The sequence below is a fragment of the Melanotaenia boesemani genome, chromosome 20 (genome assembly GCF_017639745.1).
Source record: "Melanotaenia boesemani isolate fMelBoe1 chromosome 20, fMelBoe1.pri, whole genome shotgun sequence".
NCBI lineage: Eukaryota > Metazoa > Chordata > Actinopteri > Atheriniformes > Melanotaeniidae > Melanotaenia > Melanotaenia boesemani.
In genome coordinates, this window is record NC_055701.1 from 7,377,500 (window position 1) to 7,397,596 (window position 20,097).

General features: G+C 36.3%; 1 protein-coding gene across 4 annotated transcripts in view; it reads right to left on the reverse strand.

Annotated features, from left to right (window-relative positions):
* lrfn5a (leucine rich repeat and fibronectin type III domain containing 5a) overlaps positions 1-18,744 on the reverse strand; it is a 114,380-nt gene extending 95,636 nt beyond the window's left edge. For 2 of the 4 annotated variants that reach the window (XM_041971700.1, XM_041971702.1), the window contains exon 1: positions 17,787-18,721. The gene's annotated coding sequence lies outside the window, so the exon portion shown is untranslated. Of the gene's footprint in view, positions 1-17,786 lie in introns of all 4 variants that reach the window. The other 2 variants (XM_041971703.1, XM_041971701.1) reach the window with 2 other exon arrangements.
* Positions 18,745-20,097: the final 1,353 nt, after the last annotated feature.

The window sequence follows — 20,097 nt, forward strand, 5'->3', positions numbered from 1 at the left end:
GAAAAGATAAATAAATAACTGACTGTTCACTACAGGGTCTCTTCTCTGTCTGACAGACAACATTAGACACACAGTGCTTCAATGGTGAAGGTAGTGAAGTGAAACAATGTTTTCCTACAGCTTAAACAACACTTGTTACTGTAAGTGTAATAGAAACCAAACAGATAAAAATTCTCTGTCACACCAGCTGTTTATCATAATAAAGCATGCATAGCATTTGAAACTTTTCCCATCCAAAGTTGGTATGTTTTCCAAAACAACAGTGCACCTGTCACAGCAATATGTATAAATAACACTTTTTATTATATCTCATTTAATATGCTGTGTAATCTGAATAAAACTTTTTTAAAAGTCTTTAAATGACATGGTTAAGCTTTCAATTGTCTGCCATGTGTAAAAGGGGCCGTCAAACTTGAATGTGCTGATTGTTCTTGTCATCATTCTGTCTAATTCCCACTAATTCTTTTTATTTTTAAATTAAATCTGGCTTTTGTTGTAAAATTGAGTTTATCTTACGGTATTTTATTAACTCACACAGAATCTGAGGCTATGTCTTATTTGGCATCACTTGAGGCATTGTCCCTCAGGACTGTGGAGTCTCTTGGGGCCTGCAGAGCTGCTATATTTGAGAACTTTTTTGTAAGACAGCTTCAAATTGAACTTGACTAAAAAAAAGGAAATATTTAATTTTTATTACTGATGAATCTCAAACACGTCAGAATTGTTTCTAACATGGCAGCCTTTCTCGTTGCTATTTTCATATACATTTGTCGTGTATGTCAGGGTTGTCTTCAATACAAAGGCAGCAATGAGAAGGATCCAAAGTCGTGACATCACAGCACAAAGATAAATTCCCATGAGTCACATTGGATAAAAGTCAAATTAAATTAAATAAAAAAACACAAAATTTCCTTTGATATTGCCACAGCGTACTAAGCTTGTTGAGACCCAAAGAAAAACAAGAACAATGGTAATTCAATTCACAATTCAAAAGCAATTTGAGCTATTTGGAGAATGTATGCATAAGCTAACAGCTGCAGCATGAGTGATAGCAGCTTGAACTGACAAATTGCAAACTGTCGAAAAAGTGTTTTGTAAATTCATCCGAGTTTATTTGATAGTTTTAGCAAATAGTATCACTATATTTTAATATTACAGCTTCTGCATTTGACAGTTTTGCCCTGCAGCTCCTTGCTCAATACAACAAAAAGTTATTTTAGTGTTTTAAAATGTTTTCATCCCAAGACAAACTGTGCTTATTTCTGTTTCCATCTGCCCCTCTGTCTCTGAGGCACAGTTTTCAAAATACAACCGCCATGTCACTTAAGTAAATGCAATCATCTACATACGTGGTACTCGCCAGGCATACCAAGAGGCCCAAGGCAATCATCAAGTGTTCTCGTCCACCACAAAAAGGTTGAGTTAATTCTGTTCTGCTGATTGGAATCACAGCCACTCCACACTGTCTACAGCCTAGAGGCAAAATGAATATTCATACCAGTTTAGACCCTGGTCATGAATATTTAAAGTGGTTAACACCAGATATGCAAATAAGCCAGCCAAGCGAGATGGCTCCAGATCACAATATAATGATCACACACACACACTTGTGTGAGCAAACACACCATCGTGCTTTTCTTCCTAAAGGCAAGATGGTTGAAAGACTGAGAATGGATGCAAAACTTGAAGATGACACCACCAGGATGCGTCTTTACAAAGACAAGTTTGAGCAGCTGAACATGTTGATGGAGAGGGAAAATACATAAATAATAAATCTGAGTAAAAAAGTCCCACACTGCACATTAGATAAATGTGTTTATCTTATATGGTGTCAATGCTCAAGAGTGGCTTATGGTAAGATTAAATCCACCCCTCCTCAGTGGCAGCATTTTGTGTTGCCTGAATGTCCCCCTGCCCCAGGTTTATGATGAACAAGGTAGGTTAATAGAAACAAGAGAAATTAAATGACATAAAAATGTTCTGTTTATCCCTTAAGAGTAGCGGCAATGTTGTAGGAATAATTAATAATTCTCACTCATATCTTGTTTCAGATGTTGATGGCTGCTGTCAGTAACTACTTCCTGTAACTTTGAAGAAGCCTCTGACTGAACACACTGCTGTTTTCTCACTATGTTGTATAGAAGATGCAAAGTATTTTCTATTAGGTTCAGCAGCTTGTGCAGCATTCTTCTCTGGACAATCAGGAGCTCAAGCACAAAATCAGCCTTTTTTGATTTCTTAGCTAAATTTCTTTAAGTTCCTTGCTCTGGTTGCACTTCCCACAATACACTCATAGAAGATGTGGAACATCTTAGTGTAGGATCTCAGCTTCCTCAAGAAGTAGTCTTCTCTGAGCTTTCTTCTAGATATCTTCTGTGTTGCAATTCCAGTTTAGTTTACATAAACATTATTATTAATTATACTATTATTTATTATAGCCACATAAACAAAATAGTTTAATGATGAGAACTCTGAACTATTAGCTTTTAATTACAATTATACACATTTGTATATCAAAAGCACAAAAATGCTCAGAGGTTATTCATGCAGGAAATTTGAATGGCTTCACCACAGTCATAAAGACAAGAGTGTGAAATGGCAAGCATGTTACAGCCATGCAAGCAGCTCTGCAAAGCTGCTTAGGCTTAACAGTGTTTTATGTTATAAATAAGCAAACAAAAGAAAAAATGTTCAGCAGGTGAAGTGCTTAACATGTTCACCTACTGCAGCATGCTAAAAATCTCACCTCTAATGAGATACCTAAGGTAAACCTCTACCAAATGATGACATATTCTAATAATGTTGTTTGATCAATGCAATCATACAAGCTCCTTTCTATCATCACAGTCCCACCATGGAAAAAACAAATAAATAAAAAAATCCCTGGCATAATGCTCATTGAATGTCCTTTGAGGTAAAGCCTCTAACAAGCTTATCTCATCATGTACAGTTTGTGTCTATGGTCTTGTGAGCACCAGGTGTTACATATGACACAACCTAATGAGACCACACACAGAGACGTTCATATAGGACAGGATTAAGGCCAACTTACTTGCTGTCCATAAGCTCACCATTACCTGAGATCACACGCACACAGCCACACACATCCTTGTTTTCATGGCTTTATGGATGCTGTCCATATACATTTAAAACCAAGCTTTTTATCTTTTTAATATTCCTCTTTTTCTAGCAGCTGTTATTTACAACAGTTGGACTGTTGAATGCACTGACGACACCCTTCAGAGAACGAATGACATTGTCTTAATGCACAGTAAAGATCAGCAAAATCAAGCACAATCAATTAAGTCATTAGCTTTTGCTATGTTGTGCTTTGGCAAATGAAAACAGCTGCAACAGCATCTGATTTGTTTTATTGTGCAGTCAGAATGAGGTCATGCTGTGCGACAAAGCTCAACTAGGTCACAGGCTGTGACTCATTCTGTGTCGCTGTATACCTGGACTTAGCATAAACCCCACCAAGCAAAGGGGCATCTGCACCAAGCTGCACCAAGATCGTACTGATCTGCTAAACTGTGATTTGTTACAGTCCAACATAAGTTTATTTATTTATTTATTTTCCCAAGTTGAAGCCATTGATTATTATCCAACTTACAAAAGCAAAGAACACCCACTGACAGAGTTTACAATGGTCTTTGTGTGTTTGTGAGGGTTTGGCTTTTTGTGGATTTAACTGATTGTGGCTAAATTACATCTGACTACTCAAAAAAACATAAGAAACTTAATACAAGCTAAAAATATTTTAAATATTTCAAATCAGAGTAAAGCGTCTTCTGGGTTTGCTTTTATAATATGCATATTGAATTATTGTTAGTAATAGAAAAGTTTGCTAATGCCCTTAAATTAACATTGCTTATTTACCATAAGTATTAGATTTTAGTAACTGCTTTCAAATGCAACAAAAAAGAAAAATAAATAAATAACCAAAATCCCTGTCAAAGAGGATGCTGAAATAATAAGGTTTAAACTTTATTATCAGTGGTAATAGTTATTTCTTATTACCTTAAGGGGGTTGATAAAGTTTTTTTGTTTGTTTTGTTTTTGTTTTAACCTCATTTAATTTTGAAAACAGCAAAGCAAAGATCAGTTAGTTAAGTTTTAACTTTTTAACTTTTAAGTTTTAAGATGGCTACAGCCTCACCATATCTTTAGCCAAGCTGCAAGTGGTTTAGTAAGACGATATAAAAAATGGGGGGGAATCACTATAATATTTATCAGAAGCTACTATATATTTTTTCTTATTTAATTAAATATTCTTCCATGCATTTTTATTGCCTATAAGGCTTATCAGTTAATTGCTCTCTTCATTAAAGCAGTTTTTAATCTGTTAATTAAAACATCTCAGATCCATAACGCCTGTCAAATAAATCAAATACACACTATAGTAGAATGAAAGTAAATGAAATATTAAAACTTTTGTGCACTGCAGGCTTTAGCAAACTTTCCTCAGGCAGAGGTCAATAAGGGATTCTTTAGTATATGAGCATCCAAACAACATTAACAACCTTTTCCACATCAAATAATGATTAGATAGGAACTGCAGTAGTTTTGTTAATGTAATGAAAAGACAATTTTGTTATAATCTGGTTTATGTAACAGAGGAACTAGCATGTTTTGTAGTCGTGGTTAAAAGCCCTAATCCCTGGCTACTTTTTTATTTTACATCCATTCCAACATTCACAAATTTTGCCACTAATTGCTCTACTTCTGCCTAAGAAGCCAAAATAATAATAATAAAAAAAAAAACTTCTGGCTCTGTGGTTGAGACACTGAAGCATTTTAAATCAAAGATTTAAAAAATGAAAGAGTTTTTTTTTTTTTTTTTTTTTTATAATGAAAAGGGGCTCCAGAGTAGAAAGGATTAAAGATTCACTTAAAGCAGGGCTGTAACACCTCATTTAGATACAAATATCACATGGCACCACTGACCACACTCTGCATCACTGATGTGTAAAGGTGAGCCACTGCTGGTAAGTGAAAGTGTTTTCAAAGGCTTTCAAGTCCACTCATGCAAACAATCTTTACTGCACTGCCAGCAAACTAGGCACTCTCACCACCCTGTGTGTAGACGTCCCACACAACACGGGTTTATGTACACTTTATCGCACCCAGCTCTGATCAAGGCTAAGGTCATACTGAAGTCAAAATTCTTCATTATTATGACACGTTAAGCGAGGATTATTCTTTCTGTGTATGTTGCACATCGAAACGTGTGCACAGATGCTGCAAATGGAAGTTGCAACTCTCAACTCTATACCGTACAAATATGCTGATTCAATGTGAAATGCTGGTAAATGAGTAAATTGTTGAGTCATGCCTTCACAGGGCAGCTGCAGGAATGTTGTACTGGCCCACTTGCTTTTTACTGTGTGCAGGTACTTGGGTATTAGCACTTTATGAATGTACACCCTTCTGCTCTCTCCATCTTTCCAACCAATTATGCTGTGTTCCTGTACTCATCATCAATAGATCATTTTGACAGGTTACCTGCATGAACATCATTTATTCAGATTACAAATCATCATAAACAAATTAAAGAGTATTCTAACAATTCTCATATTTAACAATTTTATTCTAAGAAGGAAAATGCTTGTACTTTGTTCAGGATAAGAATTGCAATAAAAAAGCAAGTTTGGTTTGTGAGGTCTGTTTCATTTAAAGGCAAATGAGGCGAAAGCAATAGAATTGATTTGAACTGAACAAGAATAATTATTTGTTTCTCATTTTTGACATGTTTGTTGCAATATTGAATGTGCTCTCAGTAGTTGACTCAGCAGGATGTAATAGACATAAAGCTACCCTGACTTACAAAATGACGGCTTATTATGAGAGAGAAACAAGCCCTAAGGGTATTAACACATGCACACATACACACACACACACATAGACATTAGCTTATCCTAATAAATTACAGAAGAGGATTGAGTAGAAGTAATCTGGTGTTTTGTATTAATTCAACCTAACCTCCTGAAACAGCCGCAGTCATAGCTTGTTATATGTACAATCACGTTTAAAGTCAGGGCATAGTTGAATTTTTCAGCATATTAAAGCAACCAAACACTTTTTCTGACCTAATTCAAACAAGCTGCTCAATCCGTCCAAATGGTCTTCAAAGTACCGCAGCACAGAAAAGGGTTGTTTTAGTTAAAATAATAAACTGTGTTGCTCTGTGATCTTAAGGCTTCTGGCAACTGCCTTAAACCTCATCAATATTTATATGCCAATCAGATTACGGGGAGTTTTGTTGTCGGCAAGCAGTTTTCTGAGCTTAGGTTAGAACTGAGTAAAAACAGTAATGTAAATAAATAAATAAATAAAACTGCAACCAGCAGCAAGATTAGCTGGCTGCTATTTATAGTGTTTTAGTGTAGAAGCTTGCTAAGTGGGATGCAGTGATTTGGAAGTCATTACTACCTCCGAAAGACAAACTTTAAGCAAGAGTAAAATAGATCTAATACAGCATGTTACTGATATTATGTTCAACTTTAAGTGAGATATAAAAAAATAAACAGTTTGGGTGGAAAAAAGAATCAAACTTTCCATAACAGAATAAATTAAAAACACTTAAAATATCTTAACATTCGATAAGTTAATTTAGTTTAGGAATAAAACTATTATAACATTAAGGATAAATGAATGTAAAGCAAAACAATTTTATTTGTACATCACATTTAATGTACAAGACCATGCAAAGTGCTTTGCATAAAATCTTAAAAGCATTACAGTGGGCTGCAGAGGAAGCATTGAAAAGTGAATGAATTAAATGAGTTAAAATGAGTGAGTGGATGAAGAAATAGGTGAAAAAAGTCAAATAAGTGGAGAATTTTCACATATATAATTTGTCAAATGTAATATCTCTAACTCACAACATAATAAAGTTACAACATAATATTAAAATATTTATTTTAATTCATTTGTTTACTTATTTGACTATCCATCTATATATTGATCTATCATTCATCTTGATGAAATTAAATTTGCTCCTACGTTTTGAAGATTTGCTTCTAGAATTTTTGCTTTAAATTTTAACCCCAAATATGACTTTTGTGATCATTGCTCTTTCTGATCAACCAATGAAGTCTACTAAACAGAAGCCTATAAAGTGCTGAACCAGTAAGTGTACCCATATCTAGGCATTCTGTGTGTAGCGTTAATCTGTACGTGAACAGATGGCATGCACTAACAAGCTAAGCTAATGCAGCTATTGCTGGCATAGGTCTAGTATGATCTCCAACTTCCTGATCTCAAGCCTCTTAATTAAATGCAACATTTAATCTACTCAGTCCCTCTGCTGCTCCACAAAAAAAAAAAAAAAAGGAAAAAAAAAAGAAAAAAAATCACTGGTAAACTGGGCTTAACGCACAATTGGAGCAATTGCAACTGATCAAGACTTTCACAAAATTATTAAGTCCAACTACTACATTATGTGTTACTGATAAGAAGAATAAGAAATGTAATACTGTATCTATTTCTATACTTCTATCAACTGTCACTACTATTGCACCTCAAATAATGGCGGTAGCTGTAAATTCATTTCGACAGTTGCCTCAGCGAGACCATGTCACCTGAAGCTACACCATACTTGAATTTCAACCAGTTTAAACAACTTAAGTAGCCACAAATTTAGCTGTTAATTGATTTAATGGCCCTGAAAACTTACTCCAGATTTTTGCACTCTGTGGATCCCTACTGTAGTGAGGGGTAGTTTTAAAGCTAAAGCTGCATACTGAGTTGCCTATGGTGCTTCTCTATCTAAAAACTGCAGCTATTTGTCTGGAATATGAACTTTTAGATAAAGCCACACATTTAGCTGACCATGGTCCTGTAATGAGGGCTCAAAACTGTGTACCGCATGAAGAAACAGCACAATTTTGACTCCACAGTTAAGTGCCATGCAGTAGCTGTCCAAGGTCCTGAAAATGTCGACTGGCGCTTCACAGTGAGCTGTCCATGGTGCTGAACCCTCCTCCGTTCCTTCAAACTCAGCTGTCTGGGGTCCTGAAATGTCTAATTTAACTTTGACACTGAGCTGACCAGGGTTCTGAAATGTTTACTTTAGCTTTCTAGTTAGCTGTCCAGCAGTCTGAAAGAAGTTCTACAGACTACTGCTACATAGTAGGCTTCCTTGTATGTAGTCATATGTTGTGGCTGCCAAATAATGTAGCTGTTGCTGCATAATGTACTTACTCACAATAGACAATATGATATGTACTAAATGTAAACCAGTTAATATGTGAACACAATGACTCGTGGCCAGTTTACAGTTCCCATGTTTGCTAGTGTAAAAGATCTGTGTTGCATTAATTTAGGCATTTACATTAGTTTATTAGGGTAAACCAGTTCCCCATTTTGCAAGGATAATTTGATCGAGGATCAAATGGGATGTATTTACAAATTTGTAAATTTGTACATATGTAATCATGCAAAAAGCTTGTATGGTTAGATCCTTACAGAAGGAAGGAAATGTTATTTTCAGTAGATACAGAGACAGATATAATGTTTACATGTGTTATAATATTGCTCTACTTTGCGATGACCCCCATTTATGCACTTTGGCTCTGGTTTGAAAAGTCACTGTTTAAAGACTAAAACATTTTCTCTCTCTTTTTTTTAAAATCAAAAAGTGATTTGAAACATATGCAGATGCGCCTCATCTTGTCTCTGTCTGAACAAGACCTTAATTTTAACAGTCACAGGCTCTGTAGAGTCAAAGCTTTGCAGACTCCTTGTGCACTTTGGCAACTCAACTAGTCTTTATTTTTTGCCTTTTATTTATTTACTTTACTGTATTCTACATTTTTTATTGCTTCCTAATCCTAATCTATTAATTTTGTTTAATTCATTTTAATTTTTCAGTTGCTTTTAATGTATTTTTTTAATTGATTTGGCATTTTTCAGATGAATCAATGTATTTTGTTTCTCAAATCAATGATTTTCCATCTGTGTATGAAATGTCTGTGTGTTTTAACAATTATATTTTATATGCACAGCACATTGGCAACCATGTGTTTTTACAATGTGCTATATAATTAGTAGATTTGAGTCAATTTGATTGGACGGACCCCAGGTTTAAATCCACTGCTGTAGACTGATTGTGTACCAGTGCATGGAAATGTTTGAACAGAAAGGTAGCATGACATCTGTGGAACCCAGATTGGTTCACATATACACTGAAACCATGTACCATGCCAAGGTGATGCAATTCAGTCTGAGACTAAGTCAACAAATGTTGTTTTGGTCATCAACTACAACACAAACTGCCAATAAAAGTCCCTTTGACTACTTTGATGAATCCCAGTTTTAGTTTGAGGGTGATAACTCAGTGTACAAATTCTATTCATACCAAACACTACACCAAGTGTCTTAAACATTCCCTTGAACATCCATGTAAACACCAAGAAAACACATCAAAGCTTAAAGTAAGCTTGTTGTGGTTACCGTGGCTGAGGAGGTAGATTAATCATCCACTGCTTCAGCAGTGACCCAATTTTCCCACTCAGAGCATTTAAGATTCCTCATTTACCATCAGTGATATACAAAATAGATTTGACTGATGATTTAAAAGATCACTAATGGCATATTGTTAATAATTCATTATATGTATATGCTACCCTTACGCTTATAATATTGAGAAGGACGAGGTGGCCTTTGTTGTTTTAAATTGTATTTAACCTGACAAGTTGACACTATCAAAATGGCCTAAAGTGATATTTACTAAGGGGACAAATACACACATAAAGGGCACATTCACAGTCAAATTAGAAATGCTGAGTTGTACAATATACTGAAAGCGTTGACAATCGGAAAGTAGACAGATAAAAAAAAAGAAAAAAAATTAAATATTCTCATGTGTATAACGCAAACAGATTTTTTGCAGGTATAACTAAAACAACTAGCAAAAAAAGAAAAAAAAAAGAACAAAATCTGCTCCTGTGTTGAAGACTTAATCCTAGAAAGCGGGCAACTTAAAAGACAGAAATGTGGCTTATCTTAACAGGATGGTGGGCAACACATTTAACTGGCACTTTTATCGCACACACAGCTGGGGAGAATTTCGAAATGCAGCTCTGCAGAAAGTGTAGACCACACTCAGCATCAAAATGTTTTGTCAATAGAATGTGACGACTTACAGGAGTCTTGCTGAGTCATGCAACTCGTCCATCAACTGTTTAGGGGGCAACTGCTACCTAGGAAGTAAACGCTTGCAGTTAATAACTGAATGAATTCACCTTAAACACCAAATTTAGTGTGCTACAGTTTGGGGCCAATCATTAATCTTATGTTAGTTTACAAGCAGCTGCATGTTAGTAAGTAATCTACTTATGGCTTTTACAAAAAAAAATAAAAAAATAAAAATACTCCTTTGTTTTGAAATACTAAAAGACATCTCTCCAGCTTTATTAAAGCTCTACACTTTTCACCTTTGGGATTTATATATAATTTAAAAACTCACTTTTATTTCCTGGCCTTCAACCCAGCATGAGGTTATGAGACCATCAGTTGTCTTTATTGTTATTAGTTTTTTTAATCTGGTTTTAGTTTCTTTTTAAAAATGGTTTCATCTCTTTTTAAAGTTGTGCTTATGTCTGCTTTTTATTTATTTTCTTTGATTGTGTAGCCCACCGGTCAGCCACGTTGTTGTTGTTTAAGTGCTCTATAAATAGAGATGGTGTGATATGGTTTTCACTCAAAAAACTACTGTACTTTTAGATTGAGTTAATGTAAAGCTGTGTTTTATGGAGTGTGTATCTGCTCCTATCAGACTGAGTGCCATGTCTGGGCGAATACACCAGTGGCAAATGTGTTGCAATATTCATAATTAGTCTTGTGTTGACAGTGAAAATGGGTTCTGGATGACAAGCCTGACTTGCTACTAAAAGAATGAGAAATTACTCTCAGTGGTATCAGTTTGTTTGAAATAAGATGACAGACCAGATAGACAAATATAGCGCATGCCGTATGTGAAATGGTAAGTCATGTGTTTGAAGTGATAAAAAAAAATCTTGAAGACAGGTCCATAGGGGCAAAATGTTGTAGGAATTATGGTTAATAATGCAGTTAAGATATATAAACTGAGAATATATATATATATATATATATATATATATATATATATATATATATATATATATATATATATATATATATATATATATATATATATATATGATTTGTTAATTGTGGTTCTGTGTTCAGTTGTTAATTTAAAGGTTTGATGGGGATTTTATACAACAGTCTCACTTGTAGACACAAATGAAAAAAAATAGAATAGAATAGAACTTTGTCATTGCAACAATTGTAAAGAAAATTACCAAAAAAAAAAAAAAAATGATGAAATGATGAAATGATGAAATGAACTAGTCTGATTAGTAACTGGTTAATAAATTACTTTGTTTCTTGGTGGAAAAGCAAACATTGAAAGAGTATTGCTATTTAATATATTTTTTTTTTTTTATATGATTTGAATCTTACAATGTCATAATTTATAATCACATACTACTTTCCAAATGAGGTCAAACAGGTTTCACTGCACATCTCTACCATTCTTTTTTTTCCCTCTCATTAATTTCTTTTGGTATTCAGTTTTGGCATTTTTAAGTCTGTCTCATTGCCGTCTGTGTCTGTTTGCACACAGCCTGGAAGTCTTGACCTTTTTGGGCATTTTCTGACATTTATACTAATCGAGCCAGCTGGCATGTCATTTCAACTTGCAGAGAGATTCCTATTCATCAATCAGCGGAAACATATGAAGAATTTTGCAGTCCATGAATAGTTTGGTGAACATGGAGGGTCTTTGGAAAAAAAAAAAAAAACAACACTTCTAAAATAAAACTTCATTCATTCATTCATTATCTTGACCGCTTAGTCCATTACGGGTCACAGGTAAGTTGGAGCCTATCCCAGCATTTTAACAGGTGAGAGGCAGGGTACACCCTGGACAGGTCACCAGTACATCGCAAGGCCAACACAGATAGGGGCAAACAACCATTCACACTCGCACTCACTCCTAGGGAGAATTTAGAGTGACCAATTAACCTTACATGCATGTTTTTGGATGGTGGGAGAAGAACCCACGCATACACGGGGAAAACATGCAAACTCCACACAGAAAGGCCACCACCCCCCCAAAAAAGTTAAGAACAAAATTTTGAAGATCTGTAATAAGATACTTGTGGATAAGACCCGCTGTGCCCTGCACAATGCAAACATGGTAATATTGTTATCAGTCTGTTTTCAAATATACAGTGTCTATTGGTTATTTTACATGACTTGTGAAATGAGACATCAACACTGACAAAACTTCATTGTTTAGAGGAATCAAGTTAAAATGGAAGTCCCCATTTAAAATGTCTTGAGAATGACATTCTTTTAGGTTTTTATTTTATATATATATATATATCTGAATTAGTCTGAGCAGGAAATCAGTGTCCACTTCAGCTCTGAATCTACTTCATACATCTGCACCAATTAACATTATATAAAGTCTGATCGACGTACATACAGAGAGGGGAGACTAGCTACAGGCTCTGAGCCAAGCGTCTGCCTGCATTGTGTCACATTCACACAAATCTTATCAGTGCTGCACACAGCTCATTATCACCCAACATGTCTCCAATCTGTCATGTCACCCACTCCATACACTCACACCATCGTGCACACACAGACCCACACATACACAAACATCCTCCCCAAAGGCTTCTTAAACCTGGATATCGTGTCAAACATGTCACAGGTGATTGTGAAGCAGCAGGTGTGTGAAAGGAGGAGGTGGGAGGGATAGATTATGTGGGTGTGAAAGAAAGAACCAATAAAATAAAACCAATAAAACCAATAAAAGAAAGAACATCCCAAATCATATATGCAGTATTTACCTCCACGTAAGAAAGCCTGCTGCGGCTGCAACTAAACAACACTTGAGATGAATTTCTGCACAAACAGCAGCACCGTGGAAATCTATTCTGGAATAATTAAAGACTAATGGATTTTGAGCAGGATCTAGTGTTACCAAGAACCCAAAGACTAATCCTTCCTTGGCAAAGATAGAGTGTTACTGACAGTAACTTGATGGCACTGACACGGTATAGGTGCAGGTATCTCTGTGTGTCATTAAGGCAAAGTCTTACTGTCATATCAGAAAATTACATTGTTATGCTCTCTTTAAAATAATTGTGCATTTTTGTGGTTGCATGGGATTTTAAAAAACAAATAGCTATATTTGGTTGGAGCCACAAAAAATGCATAAAGATTGGACTCTGGAGGAATGAAGACGGTCATGTGATCTGATGAGTCCAGATCATCATGGTAAGAAGAGAGGCAGAAGAAGGGATGTGACCATCATGCCTAGTGCCAACTGTACAAGCCTGTGAGGGCACTCTATGATCTGGGGGTGCTGCAGTTGGTCAGGTTTAGGTTCAGCATCATTATGTGTTCAAATAATTTGGTCAGCTGATACCTGAATATACTCAATGGCCAAGTTATTCCATCCATTAATTTTTTCCTTTCCTGATGGTACGGCCATATTCCAAGAAGACAATGCCAGGATTCAAGAGGTTCAAACTGTGAAAGAGTGGTTCAGGGAGCAGGAGATGTCATTTTCACACATGTATTTGCCCCCACAGAGTCCAGACCTGAACCCCGTTGAGAAACTTTGGGATGCGCTGGAGAAGGCTTTCCACAGTGGTCGGACTCTCCCATCATCAAACTTGGTGAAAAATTAATTGAAACTCTGGAAAGAAAATAAATCGTATGGCACTGTAAAAGCTTACTGAAATGATCCCTCTGTGAATACTGCCATATCTAAAGCTAAAGGCGGTCCAACAAATTATTAGAGTGTGTGACCATTTGTTTTGATGGTGACTTTTGGCCAGGCAGTGTATTTCTGAACCTAATGGAATTTTAAATTCAGTACATTTGGTGTGAATAAAAGCCTTGGACTTGTAAAAACCAGCACTTTGGGCAAAACCACTGCCCAAAGTTTGAGATCCCTGCATTAAAAAAATGGAGACCAGACTGGCTTTAAATAAAAATGGCTGTTGTTGGCAAACAGCAGCTAAAGAGATGCTAGGCCTGAGACAGTAGCCTCCTTGTTGTCTTTCATGAACTCTTTTGACATTTTTTTTCTCTCTTTTTCTAGATGTTGCCTATTTGTAATTTCCATTTTACATGATGAATTATGAAACAGAACACCATCTTTGCCTGGACTGTCTACACTCATTTATTTCTATCGTCTTATTTGATTCAATCTCAGCCAATATAAAGAGTTTAACAACTGAGTTGGGAGATAGGGTTACTGTGGCATGTATTCCTGCTTTCATTAATATAAGATTGTTGCCCAAACCTATAATCAAAAAAGTTCATTTAAAAGAATGATATTATATATATATATATATATATATATATATATATATATATATATATATATATATATATAAATATATATATATATATATATATATACAGTTATGAGATTGAAATCATCATGAGTTCATTTGACTTTGAGTCAATCCAATTAGGTTTTACTTCCATTGGTCAACATGCCAAAAATATTTGCTTATGTTTTGAGGCAATAGAGTCAATGCAAACAAACACCAAAGTCCACTTTGTCTGGTAACTTTTGCAGGTATGAAATGTTAGATCTTTTTTTTTTTTAAGCATGTAAACTGATGTCAGAAAAATGTTTCATATAGGGAAATGCTTTAAACACTGATACTGTAAATTAAAACTAATGATAATGAAAATGGAAATGCAGTAGTCATACTGTAAATGGAAGTACAACACTGATATAGTAAAAGATAATACAGTAATGATACTGTAAATGGACATACATTAATTTACTGGCATCCACCATTTGGTTGGTTACTGTAAATTGTACGACAACTTTTTCACAGTGTAGACAAAGGTTAAAGACACAGTCTGAGGACATATCTTTGTGTTCTTCAAATCTCTGATCCACTTTGTATCCATTCTCTCTTTCTAGAAACATAATGCATCTTGGGGTTCAACCAGGTATATTATTAGGCCACTTTTATCATAGTGGGAGCAGAATATTAATCAGGTTGACCTAAATGGGATTCATTTTAAACATTTTGCACATAAGATTCCTGTTGAAGCAACTTCTCAGCTGTTTTAAATGTGAAAATTCAACTTTGGGTGAAGCTGATTTTATCAAACATATACTTTATATAACATATACTTATAACATATATACTTATAACATATACTTATATAACATAAACATATACTTTATATAACATATACTTTCATTTTCTGCTTGCATCTTCATTTTCTTACTCAAAAGTCTGATGTCATTCTCAGGACACGTTGATGGTAACCACATATGCAAGCATATGATTTCAGTCAGCCACACAGGCATCCTGCATATCACAGCATCAAAACAGCTTCCTAAGGCCTGTCTCTCCTCTGCTAATAGGAAATGTTCCCTAACATCTGCGGTCTTCATCCCTTTTCCCTCTCGCTATCTCCTCTGCTCTCAGTCTGTCTCTGAGCAGCAGAATAAATTGAATTAGAGCTCCACCACCCACTCTGCAGGATCCTGCAGCCCTCTGTCAGGCAGCTAAACAGTGAGAGGGGAAGAGAAGGGGGAAGTTGCAGAGGTAAACAGAAGGCAAAAAGAAAGTGAGAAAAACCCCATCATCCATGTATAGAATAAGAAACAATCCCAACAGCCTCATTACTTTGCTGTATGATATAATAAGGCTTAGAACACTTTTCTTCCTTCTTTTCAAGGTTGTGGGAAGAATAGAAAAAAAGAGAAATGGGGAAAATTGGGTTAAACAAGATGTATTTTTTTCTGTGTACCCACAAGGAAACTTGATTACCAGCACAATAACACAGACCGTATCTTACAAGACATTTAGGTTCGATACAAGCTGAAGTGCTACTTATTCAACACTAATGCCAGTAAAGCAAATCAAAGAGCAGGAGCAGCTTTCCTCCCAGTCTTACATTTCTGAATACTAAATCAAAACAGAATTTGCAGCACAAATGCACTGCTATTCATTCCAAACCTAATGGCACAGCAAACCAGTCTTCTTAGATGTAAAGAGGCGGCTAAACACAACTAAAATGAACTGAAAATCACCAATTTCTTTCTCGCTCATTCACCCACACAGTTTTTCTAGAGCTGGGGTTGCATTTGCATAATACTTCCATATCCACGGGCCATTAGTACCGGCAAATGAATTTATTGCTTTGATCAATCAGTGTGAGGTACTGTACTGGTACAAACCAATGAAACGCCGATCCAGCAGAAGATAGATCCATAGGAGGGAAAAGAAAGAGAAAAATAAAAAAAGGGCAGTTTTTATGTTGACTTGTTACAGATTTATTGAACTCCATAGACACTAAGGAGGATGAGGTTTGTTCAGAATTAATTAATATCGACTAAATTACTACACATCATATTTAAATAACTGAAGACCCAACACAATAATTTGTAGGAACCTCAATGTAAAGGGCTATTCTACCAGCATGGTCACTCAACCCAAATAATGACAGCTACATCAATTATAAACTATACTGATTTCTCAGCATAGGTCTTGTGTCATTTCAAGAAAGAATTAGTTCCATCCAAGAGACCAAGAGGAATCTAAAATACTTTACACAAAAGAAGGAAAAATCTTATATGTTTAAGTAAGACAAAAATCAAACCTCCTACTGAATTATAAAAGAAAGTGGGTGAAACAGGCTAAAAGTCATTTGGACAAATGTTTCCAAGTAGCTTTAGTTTTTAACTTATGTGTCTTGGTAAACAAGAAATTCATGAGAATTCATGATCCAAGACTGTTTACATCAAACAAACTCATTCTGGATGTGCACAGTGGATAAAAGTATGAGAGAAAACATAACGCTAAATAATTCAGTGTCTGTGCGGTGAAAAGTTTTTTGAAAGAAGTCTTTTTTTATAGCATACACACGCCCTCTTGTCATCATTTGCAACTGATAGGTGACGTCGGACAGTGCAACACACAATGAAAGCTTTATCTCTATCGTCTAAGTTGCGGCTTCTTGTGCACGCATACACTCAGCTTAATGTTTCTGCAAATAGATAGGCGGAAACAATGTCTACCCCCCCCCCCCCCCCCCCCCCCCTCTCTCTCTCTCTCTCTCTCTCTTTCTCTCATACACACACACACACAAACACACACACACACATCGTCTGCCCTTTTATCCAGCTATGCAGGTTCAGTGTGAAGTGCTCAAAAGATCAGCGCGTTGCAGTCTTTTCTGTGCGCTTTAGAAACCACTGCACGGACATGAGTGCAGGAGACGCACAGCGTGCCCAAGTTTTTTTTTTTTTTTCTAATCATTCGCTCTTGCTCTCGCGCACGCTCACACAAACAAGCACACAATCAAGTAAGAGCAGAGGTACTGCTGAGATGCCAGTGCTGAAAGTACCTGCGTGCCTTCATCCGCCAGGCCATTCTGACTTAAACCGGTCTCAAATTTGACCTTGCAATGTTCTCGCCCATACCCCCCAAACACACACACACACACACACTCTGGCTATAACCCCCCCCCCCCCCCCCCCCCCCCCCATTTTAGCACCTAGAACAAATGTCTATGCAACGCAATCTACAAATAACTCTTTACTGCCCCCGAAGAACCATCGTTCCAATACAATTAGATAGATAGATAGATAGATAGATAGATAGATAGATAGATAGATAGATAGATAGATAGATAGATAGATAGATAGATAGATATCAACGTCATTTGTGCGTAACGGAAGAAATATATCAGTTTACCTCTTTCCAGGTGCCTTTTCTTCCCTCTGTTAGGGCACAGTTATTTCTCCAAATCCCATCATAATAATAACATAGATCATTAAAGTTGTAACTCCACAGAAAAAGGTTCCAGATGAGAGAACATCCCCCGTATATGTCATGTGTCGAGGTAAGTGTGTGTAATATCCTTTAGGTGGCTGTAAATCCGTTAAGGTTTATAGTTCAGTCCTGTCTTCCAGAGGGGTGCGTCCGCTTTGCATTCTTACAGCGCCCGACGACTACATCCTCCTATTTCCCCCCTCGCTCTTTCACTCTCCCCCGTCTTTTTCTCTCCCGGTTTCATCCTGCCATCCGTGGCGCGAGAGAAGAAAAACCCATCCGTGAGAAGACTGGAGTTCTTCTCCCAGCCCGACCACCCGTCTCTCCCCCTGCTTCTCTCTTTTCTTCTTCAGCTTCTTCTTCTTTGCTTTTCTTCTTTTCCCTCGCTGTTCTCCCCTTCCTTCTCCCCCCCACCTTTTTGCACCTCTTGCAGGTGAAAAGGGAAAATATCCACTTAAAAAAATCCCTGTTAGCCTAATTGGGAGTCAAATTATTCCATTCTTTTTTAGTAGATATATTTCCAGCGGGTTATGCAAAGTTTGTTGATTGAACAGCTGTCTTTTAAATCCACATCAGTGTGTCTTCATGCTTTTTAGAGACGGTTAAATCTTTTCAGTGACGGATTTTTGGATTTTCACTCCCTCGCCCTCCTCTCACTCCGTCTCTCCGAGTCTATGTTTTACGTTGCTCAGCTTGTCAACTCTGCGTGGCTCCTCTGCAGTTAGGAGAATAGAATAGAATAGAATAGAATAGAATAGAAATTTAGACCAATGTGACACTCCAGTGAGCTGTCGTCCGGTCACTTACACCGATGGCTTAACGGCCCAGTCCCGCTGATCCTCGGTGTTCCTCGCAGGCTGCTTCTCCCGCACTGTTAATCCTCATAGCTCAACGACCTACAGCGGTGTCAGGTTTGATGAAAATAAATATTTCTACTTCCTGTTAAAGACTTCAAAATTAAATCCACCTTTTGCACAAGACCTCGCACAGCCAACACCCCCAAATATGTGGACTAGTTACTTGCCTCATTATTAGCTTTTTTCCTCCCACTTCCTGCACTAAAAGTAGGCTATACAGATATATAGATAGGTTTAACAATAATCTTATTACTAAATCGTATCAATAATTATTAAACGCATTTTATGCTAAATATAATAAATAAAATAAATAAATGAATAAATAAAGAAAAACATAAATAAATAAATTAATTAAAATACTTTGAAAAAAAGTGTAAAAAAATTTAATATATTAGCCCGCTTAAATAGACCTTTCAGACTCTCTTACATTTTCCAGATACATGTTAAAATATATATGAAAAAAGACATTATTGATCCCACAGTGGGGGGATTTTTGTGTTGTAGCTCTAAGGGATAGTTTTCATCAACTGTAAATCTGTCGAAAATCTATCAAATATTGTTTATCTTGAACAGTCTTAATACAACTCCGGAAACTAACACGGAAAACGATGATGCACTACCATCAATGTTTAATTTTCTGTGGTAATAAAGATATGGACGGACAGACAGACAGACAGACAGACAGACAGACAGACAGACAGACAGATAGATAGATAGATAGATAGATAGATAGATAGATAGATAGATAGATAGATAGATAGATAGATAGATAGATAGATAGATAGATAGATAGATAGAATTTTTATTCTAATTTTATTTGTTTTTGGGGGCATTTTTGTATTGTATTTTTATTAAGTGGGTATTCTTGGGGGTATGTCTTTGCACCACATGTATCACAAGGTTTGTATTCTGGAGTAACAATCCAAGCATTTCCGGTCTGCGCTTTGATAGACATTTCTGACTTTATGCACGCCGCTCACACTCTGGGTACTGCATCGAAGTTGTCTTTCTTTTACGCTTTTCATGGCGCATGTAGAAGTGGAGACTACCTATAACCACGGCCGAAATTTTGATCGAAACCCTATCTCCTATCGTTTTGTTAAGCAGAACTTATTTCCTAAATTGATGACTCCAGCGATCCAACTCTCATCCTTCTGAATCTCGTGCTCCTTCAGGCATTTTCACATGGAGGGAAATTGAGAAGCGGTTACGGCTGCCATCACCTGATTCATCGGTACTCCGCGGCGGACAGTACATTTTCAGAATAATCGCTCTTTCACCCTCGTTTCTCTGCGTGAAAGAGGCTGAAGTCTTGAAGAACTAGAGAAAAGCTCACGACCTAATGTCCCTGACGAAAAAGAATAATGTCAACGATG